This window comes from Hipposideros armiger, unplaced genomic scaffold (assembly GCF_001890085.2).
Source record: "Hipposideros armiger isolate ML-2016 unplaced genomic scaffold, ASM189008v1 scaffold_241, whole genome shotgun sequence".
NCBI classification, from domain to species: domain Eukaryota; kingdom Metazoa; phylum Chordata; class Mammalia; order Chiroptera; family Hipposideridae; genus Hipposideros; species Hipposideros armiger.
Genome location: NW_017731591.1, coordinates 592872 through 608034, shown reverse-complemented (window position 1 = coordinate 608034; position 15163 = coordinate 592872). Strand labels below are relative to the sequence as shown.

Here is a 15163-nt window from a genome sequence, read left to right as displayed (position 1 = left end):
GCCATAAGCATAATTTTATTTATTTATTTATTTATTTTTCTTTTAATTATTTTTTATTATGAAATACACATTTTTTAGAATTAGTTTCAGCTGTACATCAGCATATGCATTTTGAGGGAACAATTCTGTGGTAGCACTCGCCATTGGCTGAGATAAGAAATGCTATGGAAAGAGAAAACATGGCAGTAATGACAATAAATATAAATGGATTAAACTCACTTGTTAAAAGGTAATCATTTGACCCATAGTAATATGATAACCTTTCTTATATGTATGTGTATCTATTTCTGATAATTTCCATAAATGTACCTCTTTTTTGCAATTTTCTAAGATGGTTTCCTGAGGCAAAGAGATATTTTATAACACTTTAATATATGCAAAAATGTGGTGTATCCAATGGCAATAAGAATAGTTTACAGATAATGTAGGTGGCAAATTTATCTTCCCACTAATTTTGATGTGATTTTTATAAGCTTATTAATAACTTAGTTCAGAAATTCCAAGTTAGGAAGCCCTCAATAAATGTTTGATAATGATAATACCATTATTATTATTGTTTGTAGGTATAGCAGCTCATATCTTCTTATATACACTAAAATGGCAAGTTTTTGCTATTATTATTGTACTGAACCTAGTGTTAAATTTGAAGTAATCATGTCCAACTGCTTTTTATACCAAGTGTAGACCCAACCACTTTAGATCTTAAGCGAACAGCATAGAAAAAGAGGTTTTGAAACAATGGAATTAAAATCCTTGATTTATTTATTTTTGTCTTTTTTGGGGCTCTAGAGAAGGTGTTTTATTAACTATATTTCTCAGCTCGTTGCACAGTATCGAGTTGAAAGACCCTCGCTTTTAGTCCCCATTCCCCGCTCACATTCCCTTCCTCTCTCCATGTTATTTGTAACGTGCATCCCATGGTCGCTGCTGTTCTTATGGCGCTTGTGTGATTGTTGCTTTTCTTCTCTGCGTATGTTCTTACTTTGCATCCATGGGATCGTGCCAGGGAGTTCATTCTGTTTTGAATTTCCTCGCTCTTCACCCTTTCTAAGATTTTTCAGGTTACTCTGGGCAGGTGACTCTGGGCAGGTTGCTGTGGCCACCCCCTGCCGCGTAGGGTTACCGCAGACGCAGGCCATGCACCCGTGACGTCCGCTGTCCTCACCGCACCACTGCATCACTGGGAACTTCCACATCCTGCATCATGTGACATAATCCTTGTCTATCAGATGCAACAGGAGCTTCTGATAGGGCTGCTGGAAAGAAAATAAGTCCTTGAAACATGGGACACTTGGGCTTGTTAACCTCATTTTCTTTTCCTCTCTGTTTGTAAACTATTTTTTTTTTTAATTTTCCTTTTGACCATTCATCCTTCCCTTTTCCCTGCTTGGGACAGTAATGTCATGGTGATAGATCCGGTAGCCATCAAATGAGCATGCGAACAAGCTTTATGCTGTAAGGAGAGCCAAGCAGAAAAATAGGAAGGCAGAGTCTCGCTGCCTCATGATGACGTCAACATGCTACTAGAACCGCTGTGGACAGCCTACTCCTAGGTTCTTATTATATCAGAGCAGAAGTGATCATGAGAATGAAATTACACCTGTGCACGTCTGAGTGTTGGTGCAGAAGTCTGCGTATTTACACACACACAGGCCCATACACACTCTACCTATGGACCAGAGCAAGGGTCAGGGGTCCCCCCAAACCCCGAACGTGACCTTCCTTGGCTCTTTATCTAGAAACCATCAGACAGAGCTGATGAGGGATGCTGTATGAATGGAAGCTCAGATAATTGCAATTAATGGACAGGCAACTTAAACGTGAGATGTTCAAGGGTGAGTTCATTTAATCACCACTTGATTCAAGGCCTTATGTGATGTCAGCAGGATGCTGTCTTTCCTTCTCACTTTTTCAGTATGTTTTATGCTGTCCTTTGTCACAAAGCCCTTGAAGGGATCAAAGATGGCAAGCAGCACCTTCGCATGTACATCCACTACATTAAAAATCCAAGGAGGACAGGAGACGCCTCCTTTATTCCCCAAAGTTGCAGGTAAATGTTTGTCGCCAAGCTACATGCGTCTTTATGGGGTCCCGTTCACAAGTCTGAACAAATAAGCCTGCTAACTGGACAAGGTAACCTGACTGTCCAGGTGGGTCTTGCACCCACCACTGGAGCCACCTACCCAGGCAACACATACTGAGAGTCTAGGAGACCTTCCACACAGAAAAGCCAGGTGTTATTATCACAGAGAGTGTTTGGGGGTTGGGGGTTGAGCTGATCCTGGGCAGATTAAAAAAGATGTTCACCACATCACACCTTCATCCTTCTGTCATACACCAACATAATCCCATGGGACAGCCACAGACATCTCAGTCCCATGAGATGCCACCCAGACCTCTTACAGTTCTTGAATTCTAGGTCCACTTCATTACTTGTAAACATAAGTTTCCAAGCTTTAAGAGTAATCGCTGGCAGGTGCATCCGAAATTCCAACCAGCATCTCCAAGGGAATTGCTCTGACTTGTCTTTACTTAATGTGTTTTTCAAAGTGGTGATCTTACAGATTTCCAAGATGGCTCAGGGTCAAAGGTCAGTATGCAAATATAAAATGACATGTTAAAAGTACATATGTGTCTGTGCATGTGTGTGTATCCAATATAATAACTTACATGCAAATGGAGACATGTGTACGTGTGCATAAAACCTGACTGTAAATATCCATATATACCCACCACTCTACTGCTGGTACTGAGCACAGAGCCTGAAAAATGATAGAAAGTAAATAAATATTTGATGAGTGAGTGAACAAATGAATGAAAGGACTGAGGCTGAATGCCTTTGAGTGATCTCTCCAAGTCATGTCGGTGACATAAGCACAGAGGCACATAACATGTGGCAGCCCAGACAGCTCTGTATTCCTAACTCAAACCCTGATTCAACTGACAAGGCGTTATAAATAAATCAACTTAAAGGGTTTCTCTTTTTTTCTGCTTAGGGAACACAGTGGTAAACAAAAACATTTATCAAATACAGAGTCATAAATATCCAGGTAGCTAGTTTTTGCAGTAATGACTCAATCCAACCTTATTATTATAATGCTTGAGTAAGTTCAATGGAGGCATAGAATTCATAAAAAGGCAGGAAAGGAATAGCAGAACAAGGTATTACAAATACAGATGAGGAGGGCATCTTCGAATTTCATTTCTTCCAGGGCCCGTGAGCAACAGCAACACACAGGAAACCATCCTCCGCCACATGCTCCAAAGCACAGTGAGTACCGTGACTGCCATCTCACCCATCTCACGTCACAGTGGCTTCCTCATGAGATGCGGGAAGCCGTGCATGGGCGCACAGCCCCTCAGGGGCAGGCGGGCAGGACGGGCAACAGGCCATGATTTGGTTCCCTCGCTACGTTCAGCAGCATTGGGCTATCAAGGGGTTTACAAAAGTCCACAAAGCATCTAAAATTTTAACTTGGCTTTCCTAGTCACCTTGAAGGCGTGTTTATCAAGCCAAGAGGGTAGAGCATTGCATCTCACATTTTGCTAGCTTCCTTGTCTAACTGTGAAGTATTTAGACCTCAGTGTATCACAGAAGGGACTTGGCCTTGAGCCCCTCCCCATGAGACGTGAGCCTACCAGCAGGCGGGGGCTGTGTCCCCAGGCGCAGGGACCAGGGGGCAGCCTGAAACGCCTGAAGGATTGTTATCATCACATAAAAGATTCACTATAACCATGCGAGCGAATCCTCCTAGCATCCTAACTGATGATTTGAGACATGGAGATTCTGGAGAGAAACAGAGGAAGAGGTCTTCTGAGTCCAAAAGCCTACAGAGCCAGTGACAATACAGACCATAATAATCATGCACCAGCGACCACATTCCGCGCTTCACATGAATTACATTTGATAATCCTCACAGCAACTCTGAAGTGAGGGCAATTCGCTGCATATAGAAACGAGAAAGACGAGGCTGGAGGGCCTGTCCCAGGTCACAGAACTGGAAGGAGACGGAGCACAACGCAGTGTCACTCCAAGGCCAGCGCTTATAACCGCCGCGCTTCATGGCGGGAGGTCTGTGGTGTCACATGCCCCCGAGTGTGGGGGACACAAAAAGCTTCCTTTAAAAAGGCTCCAGCACCTAAAGGAGACATTTGCAGCAGGGTTGACACCAAAAATCTATTCCAACGCTAGGAGTTTATCAACTTAACCGATGAACCTCTGCTGGATGTTAATGTATTCCAGGAATGTTATTCCTAAGACATTATTAGTTCCTGACATCAAATCCAAGAAAGGGGAGAAAAGCCAGTGAGACAAGGCTTTAGAATATCAGAAGAAAGATATGAACCAAAATTGGATTTATAGACATTAGAGAGAAAACAGTCTACAAGGAAACATAAGGGCATTGAAACTATGAGTCCACAGCCCCGTCTGACAGTTTTCTGTGACGGCATGATTTAATACAAGGGACGATGCAGGCTCTCAAGTGTTAAGATTAAAGGATTCATGCATTATCAAATCCTCTTCCTTTAGCTGGTCACATATTCTATTTAAATGATTCTATGGCCTTCCCAATGGGGAGAGTGGCAAGGATGAGATCAAGTTAAAAGCAACTGCTTAAGTTACTTAGAATTTAAATAATTCCTATTCTGTGAGAACTGAACACCACTGATGAGTAAGTCAGGGAAGGAAAACTTTTCTAAAGACATGACACGTCACTCAGAAATGGTCATGTTCTCGTGAACACTTCATGTAATAAGTCAGCTTTTAAGAGCGTTAGTGCACTCCTTTGCTCTATTTTTCACAGAAAATAATATATGAAGGTGCTAAAACACCAGTACTATCTAAATATCCTAGTATCTCCACCTTGGAAGTACATGTCCACCAATCTTCCAGAAACAATAAGCTTATGTTAATTCACCTTTGAACAAATGACACAGCCCTTCAAAAGAACACCAAGACTTTCCTTTGCTAGCTTTGCGTTTCAGGGAGAATAATCGCGTGTCACATCAGCCTATATGATTACTTCCATGAAATTTTCTCCAGGCTGAAAACACAAGGGGAATGCTAAGTTTGTTTCTGAGCTGGGACCCTCACCACAGAAGGTAAACCTCTAATACACTGTAAAATCACAAACTGCCTAATGTAATCAATTCCTTTTCCGGATAGCATTATTTTTCACCTACTTATTTCTTCTGTCTTTCATCCATGGAGTTTTACATTATTTTCCAATTGTATACAATGAGCCAGTCACACTTCATAACTAAACAATCTTTGCCCGTGACAAACCCATTAACCAAAAAAGTCAGACCCTGGCTGAAAGCTGGCATCGTTTGTTCTCGTGGGTGCAATTCTCAAGTGAGTTCCCACCATGAGTACACGGGTCCTGGTTCTACCTGACCTGGATTTATTTGACTTGGTATCTTTTGTCCACTTTATTTCACATTCCCTTACTTTTGGACAGAAAGTATGTAGGAGAACCTCACGAGCTTCTAAAATTTTATGGATATAAACTCTTTTCAGTTTGCCACACTATCCTGTGAAAATCTTTTTCTCCCCAAATCCAAAAGTAAATTTTGAAACCCTCATTTGCCCTCAATAAGCCCCCAGTGTGTTTGTCAAAGGCCTTCTCTTCACATCTTCAACAGCATATACTTCCAATTATCAGATGTAAGTACGTCATGGCGTCCCCAGACACACATGTGCACACAGAGAACATGTCTTCTGTTTTCTGATGCAATGCAATACAACTGTAATTTCAGTTCACACAAAGGGGTTTTTTTTCATCTAAAGCCAAACAAAATACAAGACAATAAATTTAGAGTCTCCTGCTTATATTCCAAAAAATTATCCCGTGAAAGGTGACAATGAGGTTTTAGTCCTCTAGAGAAAGAAACCAATCTCCAAAGTAATGTCCTAGGAAATAGCTTTTCACTGAGATTTTCTCCTTTATTCTTATAAAGGAAAAATAATACAATAGAGGAGGCTTTGGAGCAAATCAAATGGTAAGAAGCTTCCGTATCAGGCACACAGTTCTTTTTCCATTTAAAAAAGAAAAGTTTATCTTATGCAGTAAATACTGCAGAATATTAAGAAAGGCTTTGTTCACCCTCATTTTTTTCCCCTGAATTATTTCAGTGTCTTTTGAAAGCTTAGTTATTAGTTAAAAAATCAAAACAACCATGACCACGGCTAAGATGATTTTTAGTGAACATGAAAGGGGAAAAAAATCCTTGAAATGATCTTGAAATAACTAAATTTTTATGTTTAAGAGAACTTCAAACCCCTAACAACTTCCTCTAATAGTAATTTCCACTGAGACGTCAATCAATTCATTTCACCTAGAAATGCAAACACCTGTCAAGGAGAGCATATCTGCCACTGGTGGACAGGTAATGTGATACAGACTTTGCAGCAGACGTAGTTACACTTTAATCTTTTCTAGAACCGTGAGAGAAACAGAGACCAGCTTTCATGTCATTTTTACAAAATCTAGAGTATTTTCAGAAATGCCAACTCTTTTTATAATGGTACTAGAATGGAACCTTGTTTTTGATAGTTTTAAGATTAAGAAATCTGGGATTTGGAGTCAGACAACCTGAGTTCAAGGCTGAGCTCTTGGCTGAGAGAGAAGAAGCAAATTATTTGCAATTCCAGGCCTCCTCCTGGGTGAATGGCAGACAGGGCTGCACGAGGCCTGAATGCCACCACCGTCCATGCGTCCAGCACCAGCCATTCCTGGCTACTGGGCTGCTGTGGTCACCACCAGGTGCTGCTGTCCCAGGGGACACATCCTTTCTGACAGACTCACAAAGATCCCATGGATGGAGCACAGAAGATGCATTTGGACACAGCAGGTCACCGACTGGGAGGTCAGAAGAAACATGGTGCTCTCTCCATTGCCCACACCTGGTCCTTTGCAGGAGACCAGCTCCCACAGGTCCAGGGGTTCCCTCAGGTGGAGGCGGAGTCTGCGAGGAAAAAGGAGAAAACGCGCGGAGACACAGGGGCACTTTTTCAAGAAGTGTCTCACTTTATTATACAGCATGCCCCTTTTTATACCAGGCAGTTTAACCATTGTTCCATTAGTATCAGGGNAGACAAAACATAATCAAACCGATTTTTCCTTCAGTAACCTAGAATTCCCATCATTCAGCTGAAGGCTGTGGTTTTTCAAATGGGGCAAATATTGACATTTGCTTAGATTAGTCCCTTTTAGACAGCCAGTGCTATCCTTATTCCCAAAGTGGCCTTGAAGAGGCGATAAGCTGTATTGATTCATGCCCCAAACCTACGTGCTGACTGCGTCCAGCGACATAGAAATCAAATCAAATACATTTTTGCTGTGATTGTTTTTTAATTGCCACTGTATGCTTCCAAAGGGAATTCAAATCCCATGGTGCATTCCATTCATAAACTGTACACACTCAAGTTAGAGCCGGTCATCCCCAAAGCAATCAGTTTGCCGGGCGCTATAAATATGCTCATCTGCGTCCTGGATTTGGGCGGTCTCGGAGGAAAGCACGCCCAAACATCCTGGTACATGTATCCATCTTATTCAGGGTGAAACAAAGCAAAAAAATGAAATGGTGTGTCCAAACTGAGGTATTTAGATGTTTTGTTGTTGTTACTGAGAACACTAGTTTTTATTCCCTTTCTATAGATTGACATCTTGGAATTCATTTTTTTGATATTAAACTTTTAAGTTATCACACACAGAAAATGAATCACAACAAAATATATACATATAATAGCTAGTCACCTAAATTACATAGAGTTAGAAAATCGTTTTATTTATTCTCTTCAATGAGAACCTGCCTTAATGTTATGTATCTGTAATTCCTGGATGGTACTGGATACAGAATTACTTCATTTTAGTTTATATATAAATGGGAAAAGTAACATCTTCACTGAGTAAAATCAATATTTTAAAAAGAAATTGCAGGAATATATTCCTTAAAAGTTTTGTGCCTGATCAGACGCCCCAAACACGTCTAACACCCATCACCTCTCCCTTCCCCGCCTCCGTCTTGCACACACACACACACACACACACACACACACACACACACGCACACGCACACACACACATACACCTTCCTTCTCTGCACATTCTCTAGAAAAGGTATAATGTGAAATGTTGCCTTCCATGCAGAAACACAAATCATCTATGGTTTTAAAAGTAGTGATTGTCTCAGAATTAGATTTTTAGAAGCAAGAAGATGGCTGAATCGAGTACCATGTATAAAACGGCCTCCTGTTTCCACCTGCAACCTAGTGTTGTGAACGGTTGTTTTGTATAATATTGCAAACAGAACTTACGTGTAGCTCATTATTTAAATAGCTGTAATTCAGACTGCGAGAGGTTGAAAACAAAACTACTAAACTGAATTCTAGAACTTCAATTATTGATGTCAGGTTTCTGAGAAATAAATGGGATTAAAAATCAGTCACACCTAAAGCCATCTTGATGACTAAAACTGATAAAAGTTGAATTTTTGAAAATAATATACTATCAAGTTCAAAAATTGAGGTGGCCTATCTGTATTTAATTTTTTTCGAGGAATTACTATTATAGAGGATGCATCGAAATCCAGGTCCTTCTGCTATTTCTATTTATTCTCTTCACATCAATGGCCCGCAAATCTATTTACTTATCTCAAATTTTTATATCGAAAAAAGAAACACCTGATTCTACACAGTGATTCTTTCCTTCAGTTATGTCTTATTACACANAACATCACACATACGAAAGCTGCTAAGACAGATCTCAACAGTTCTTCCCACAAGAAGAAACATCGTAAGTATGTGAGGTGACAGATGTCACCCAGACTTACTGTGGTGATTGTTTCACAATGCATACAAACATCAAATCATTATGTTGTACGCCTCAAACTAAGATAACGTTGTACGTCAATTACACCTCCACTCAAAAAATAATGAGACTTGGAAGTTAAGAGACAGCAGATGAACTTGTGATTTTTTGCACAATTATTGTAGAATCCAGTTCACACGTGTCTTTTAACAATACCGATCACGTTCACTGGAGGAGGCCGTGGAGGATTGCGGCCCTTTAGAGAAAGGGGGAGCGTAACCGCACACTCTCCAGGACTCGGCACACTGAGCGTGACGCGGGCCTCAGGGCGGCTTCACCAGCACTTGTCTGACCAGCATGTATGGCCTGAGCATTAAGGTTAGAACCTGCTTGAGAAAACTTCCCCAAATGTCCAGGCCACACGGGCAAGGCGAGGGGGGTTGTGCCATCCCTGAAAGGCACGGGGACGCACCAGAGGCCCGTGTCCCCACCTGTGGGCCAGGAGCTGCTAGGGCACCGTTTACTGCCCCTAGCTCTCGCTGACTGAGTGAGTCACTGTGACTTCATCCCCTTATCTGGTTTCATTTTCTGAAAATGATGATGGAATTAACTGCAGGCAGCTCTGTGGATTCGTGACATGGCGTTAACTAACAAGACAGCCTGGTCAGAGCAAGTGTGTGCTTTGGTATTGGCTGAATAGGCTGGGAGAGATGTGCTATGGTCACATTAATAAATGCCATATGTACACAGGAAATATGTGATCACACACTGACGCTCACACGTTGCTTTCATACATTTGTCTCATTTAATTTTATAATTCACTCACAAGTTAAGAACACTTCCCCAGATTTTATAGATGGTGACGTGACATTAACCACTGACTGATACAGACTTAGAAACAGAGCAGAGCCAGAAACTGTTCCTTCTTTTTTCTTTTTTCTAATATTCTTTCCTCTCCACACGGATTGAGATTTTTAATTAATAAAGGAATGATGTTTGATAAAACCTGGCCAGAGTTTTAGAGTTGTTCAGCCTTCTGTGAATTCCTATTGCAGTTAGTTGTAAATTCCTATTTACAGTTAGCACTAATCAACTTACTAATAATAATAACATTTTGCCTCCTCGGGTTATTCTGCAGAATTTAAGAGGGTCCTGTACATACATCTCCTAAAGCACTATATCTACCTTTGGTCATCTTCTGGCGGACCACACAACCCATTCCACACCTTCCCCTATAATACTTGTTTGAAAACCAGGTAGTCGTATGTCCCAGTTACTGTTGAGTCTCTCCCCAACACCACACCAAATTCACTAGGTGAATCTTGACTGTTGACAATGTGACCCTTGAAAACTAGTTAGTATTTCTATCGCCCTGCTTAATGATGAGAACAGAAATACTCACAGGTGCAATTCTGACCGATGAGAAATAAGGGGCATCTGCTGGGGGATGTCTGAGCAATTTTTATTCACTTTTAGAAAAGAACGTGAGGTGGTTAGGACCCTGGACTCTCCCTTTCCCTGCTGGCTTCTGGATACTGTTATTGAGGATGTTATGCTTTTTGCTGCTGCAGCCATCTTGACACTACACATGCAAAGCCCATTTAAAAAAAAAAAGACAGCCCATTAAGCATGGCAGAGAAAAGATGAAAACAAAAGCAGAAAGCATTGCTCTCACTTTTGAGGTGCTGGACTTCCCAACTTTTACTGTGTATAAAGTGCACAGGTTTTGTTTCTTGTAGCCAAAAGCACAGTACTGGAAACATCATGTCTACTTCTTTGCAACAATATAAACTCTGAGTTACTTGAGGACACAGGCTAATCTTTGTAAGTCAGCACAATGCCAAGAATAGAGTGAGTTCTCAAACACTGCTGCTATTGTGCCACGAACGCATGAGTAAGCAACTTCCAGAACAATGGAAGAAAGCACAACCATGCAAACACTGTCACTCTTTAACCATTTTTCATCAATCAGCTAACAATCAGAATTGTCCTTGTAGAAAACTCGAGAGGTAGAAGTTCTGAGAATATCTGTTCCATAGGATTCACAACTTAAGCTTCTTCAAGTGTACAGTAATTGAGGCTGATTGAATTCTACAGAAGTCACTGGGCCTGTTGTGTTTAAGACAGGGCATCGCTCACTTACAGCGGCAGCCTCTTGTCTTCTCCTTTTGGAATGTCTGTTAAGATGGGTCGTCTGCTAGGACGAGGGCGTCAGTTGCTCCCCAGACCCTCTCATCTCTGGGTAGCTCCTGACATGAGCATGACGCCTGGAACCAAGAATAAAATGGAATAAGTGATACACAGGCGGCTTCTTTAAAAGCCCACAAATGATTGATAAGTAAATGGAATTGTTTGGAAGTTTCATCTTTCAGTTGAAAAGAGAATTCAAAACAAAAAGGATTCAATTTTCCACATGGTCAGGGGCGCTGTCTGAGCTTGAGGTGACCCCCCAGACTCTCCTTTGTTCCTNGTGACTAAATTACCTTTAGTGTATAAAATAGCATTATTGTGATATATCTATTAGAAGGGGTGTAAGATCTTCGTTCTACTGGGGGGCATCCAAAGGGGAATTTAAATTCTTTAAGATATAAAGCAGTGTCTGTTTCTCAGTCAGAGCTTCAGAATTGGTCACAATTGCAGTGTGTTTGGCCATGGCAGATGCTGAGGCACAGCTGGCTCCCGGCAGTCCGTCCCACCTTCCCACCAGCTGTGCAACGACCCACCAGTGCAGCCTCATGTTAGACGAAGAAATGCAGCGAACACGGTCTCACAGCTCAGGCTCCCAGCCCTGGGGACTCCAGGACGGTCCTGTCCACTGTGGAAGGAGGGGAGGAACTATCAGACCCGACTTTCCACCTGCTCATAAACAAGAAAAGAGAAATGCTGCACTGAGGCTTGTCCACTCAACAAGCCCTCTGACAAACTCAGATACCGGGGGAACCTGGAGGCCCTTGTAAGCCCCCCTTACTAGCAAACACTCCTTGGCGAGACTTTACTGCCCAGTCTTTGAAGAAGAGCTAGTGGGCAGGGCTGTCAGGAAGGAAGGACGGATGGGAAGTGGGATGAGGGCAGAGCACAGAGTGAAAGGAAGGCCGAGGGAAAGACGCAGCCAGATCCCAAAGGAGACGGTGGGTCCCAGGGGCCGTACTCACCAGGCAGAGCGGGTGACACAGGGGCTGCATACCATTCCTAAGTTGATCTCGTCACCAGCTACCACTGACTATGTCAAAATCAGCTTCTGTGGGAAAACAGCAGACACAGCCCTGGCCGAGGGAACAGGCACTCTGGCTTCCAGCCACAGCTCTGCCATTGGAACCCACATGCGGGGGCTTTGGTCCCCTGGCGGTGATGACCGCCTGCCTTCCTCTGGGCTGTCGTGAAAGAAAGCCACAGCACGTGTTAACCACAGGGACATAAAATAATGCTGGGTAGATGGACCAACTGCTTAAACAAACACGTGCCTGCAGACCTTCACGCATGGCGCTCTTACTGTAGTGACTTGGTAAGCCGAACATGCACCTTGGCAGGGATGTCACGTAACAGAATTATTATTATTATTAACTCCCACCTATTCTGAATTCTTACACAGAAGGAAAACACAGAGCTACGAAAAAGGGATTGTAAGACTGTTCTAACCCAAGACACACATTAGTCAGGCCCTATGCCAAATGCACTTGGCAAGTGGCCTGTCCACTTGTTTCCACCTCAGGCCATGCTGTCACCTGTGGGCAGACACGTTCATCTCACTTCCTCTCTGAACTGATCTGAACTCGAATCCAGGCCTCGGGCTAACGGAGTGTGAATGGACCCAGGTGGCAAGCTCGGTGTTTGTACACCTTACACATGCACACAGGGTGTCCTTCCCACCTGAGCTGTAGCCTAACAGAACAATTGGGGAGGAAATCTATTGTTGAAACCCCAAGGAAAAGCATAATTAGCTGCTGCCAGGTCATGGCTGTGGTTGCAGTGCAGGTATCTTACTGGGGACGAGGCCCACACCTGTGCATCTCATTCTTCAAGGAAGTGACCTCTTCTTCTAAGTATCTCAGTCACGAACTCACAAAGCAGTTCCACCAGCCTTCCCCAGGTGCCTCGTCAGCCGAGCATTTCTCCTGTCAGTGGTATCGCCCAGCTACGCAACACACTTTCATTTCCAAAGCGCTTTCTTTCAAAAACAAGAACAAACCAAAAAAACAAACAACTAAACTGTAGAATTTGGACCCATTCACATTTATTTTCTTCTAATCATTTCTTTCATTTTAAATGCCATTGTGTTTGTCCTTTGCAATCACTGCAAAGTGATTTTGAATCTGTCACCTTTCTTGGATTCTGCTTGCTTACCTTCATAAACAACAACAGGAAATAAAAAAATAAAAAAAAGAAGAAGAAGAAAGGAAAGTTGAATTTGATGTTGGGTCAATGAGGATTTGAATCTTTTATTTACTACCGTAATCACAAAACAGAATTGCTTCCTGCAAATTACACTCATAAATTATCAGCTATTAGGCCACAGAGTGTTGGTACAAAGGTTGATGCTGAATAAAGTTTTAGAGGGAAGGAGAATGTGTAATTTATATGTCACCTGTGGTCACGACATGCCTACTTGTCACTTGCTTAAGTAGCTACGGAGGGATGTGGAAAAGCGAGCTAATAGACCCATGTGGACACCAAAACCTCCCCTTGCAAATGTGATGACTCCAAGAGGCTAGCAGGTGAGCTCTGAGGCCACTTTGCTTCTTTAACTGCAACTCAATTTTCAATTTTCAGCTCCAGGGGACCCAGTGATTTCCTTTCGGAAAGAGAAAACATGAGGCCAAACAGTGAGGCTGTCTCCTTTCAGGCACAGGAATGTCTTGGGCCTCCTGAGGGAACTCTGCAAACAAAGCCCACAGACATGCCCGACCTCTTGATTTCTCCATAAGCAATTGCATATTTATTCCTTTCCAGGGGAGCAGGTGAAATTAACTCATGGATTATGGACAAGGGATTATTTAAATCTATTTTCCTCACTAAGCCCATCATTGGGAGTTTATGAAGACTATTAAGGCCGGGGCTCATTATGCACCCTGCAGGCAAGCTGACCCTTCGTGTGCAAGTCTCTTGAAATAAGGATAACTTCTCTGCATCGTAAATGGGAAAAAATGAATAAAGACAGTCGTTGCTGCTAGCTCTAACATTACATTTTTTCAGTGAAAAGTCTACCAAAGTTAGGAGTAAAAAAACACATGCCATGGAGTGAGAGAATATATTTGTAACTCATAAACAAAGAAGCCTCAACTCGAAGATCAAAAATAAAAATAAGCCCAAGTAAATAAGAATCAGATAGACAACACAAAAAGAAAAAAATTGACAAAAAATTGAATAGGCATTTCATAAAAGAAGAAATCCAAACAGCCAACAAACAAATTAAAACCTGCTCACCTCATTAGCAAATGAGAAAAAAAATATTAAAATTGCAACATGCAATCAACATACACCAATCAAAAGGGCAACTAGTTGACGTGTTTGTGAGCATGGGGACCACTGAGCCCTCTCACATGTCTGTGGGGTGTAAATGGCACTTTGAACAGCAGTGTGACATTACCTATCAAAGTGGATGACAGGCACATGTATGCCCTAAGACCCAGTGCTAGCTGTGTACCCTGGGAAAGTCCTGCGCAATTGTGTCAGGATGCAGGTGAGAAGGTCAGAGCAGCGTGTTGTGTCGCCACCAGCAGGAGTCACCCAATGGCCATGACAACAGACGTATACGCTGCGTAGCAGGCTCCTAGATGGTACAGCAGTAAAAGTAAACAGGCTGCAGCTACACAGGCTGTATGAGTAAGTCCAGGGGCCAGGCCGCAAATGTTTAATGACTGACACACCATCAGTTTCCAATAAGTGGGAGCCATGCCAGACATCAACAGCTCGTCCAGGTCCACTGTTAATTATCAGCGAGCTCTGAATGACTCTCGAGAAATACCACATTGCTCAAAAGGGAAAAAAAAATACTAATACAGTATCATTCTATTTAACAAAATTCAGGAACAAAACACTCACAGTTTGTTTCTTTGGAAAGCATTAATGACTGATAAAATAAAAGCAAGGGAATAATTTCCACAAAGGCAGGGTAGTGGTGACTTAGAAGGGAGACAGTGGCTTCGAAGGCAATAACGTGTTAGTACGTACAATACATGAGGTCAGGGGCTGCTAGGGGCCGGCAATGCTCTCTCTCCAAGGAGTTAGGACGCAGTCACTCACGATAGAGCTATTCTCACAGCTGAGATGCGTTTTATGATGTTTCCTATTATTTACAATAAAAACATACAAACAAGCAAAACGAAAGAAAACCAGGCATACACACACACACA

General features: G+C 42.3%; 1 long non-coding RNA gene across 1 annotated transcript; it reads right to left on the bottom strand.

Annotated features, from left to right (window-relative positions):
• Positions 1-11411: 11411 nt before the first annotated feature.
• Positions 11412-12974, bottom strand: LOC109389728 (uncharacterized). The gene is made up of 3 exons (XR_002125452.1): positions 12813-12974; positions 11966-12051; positions 11412-11628 (listed from the first exon to the last, which is right to left on the bottom strand). It is a non-coding gene; the product is annotated as an uncharacterized LOC109389728 (long non-coding RNA).
• Between the last annotated feature and the right edge of the window lie 2189 nt (positions 12975-15163).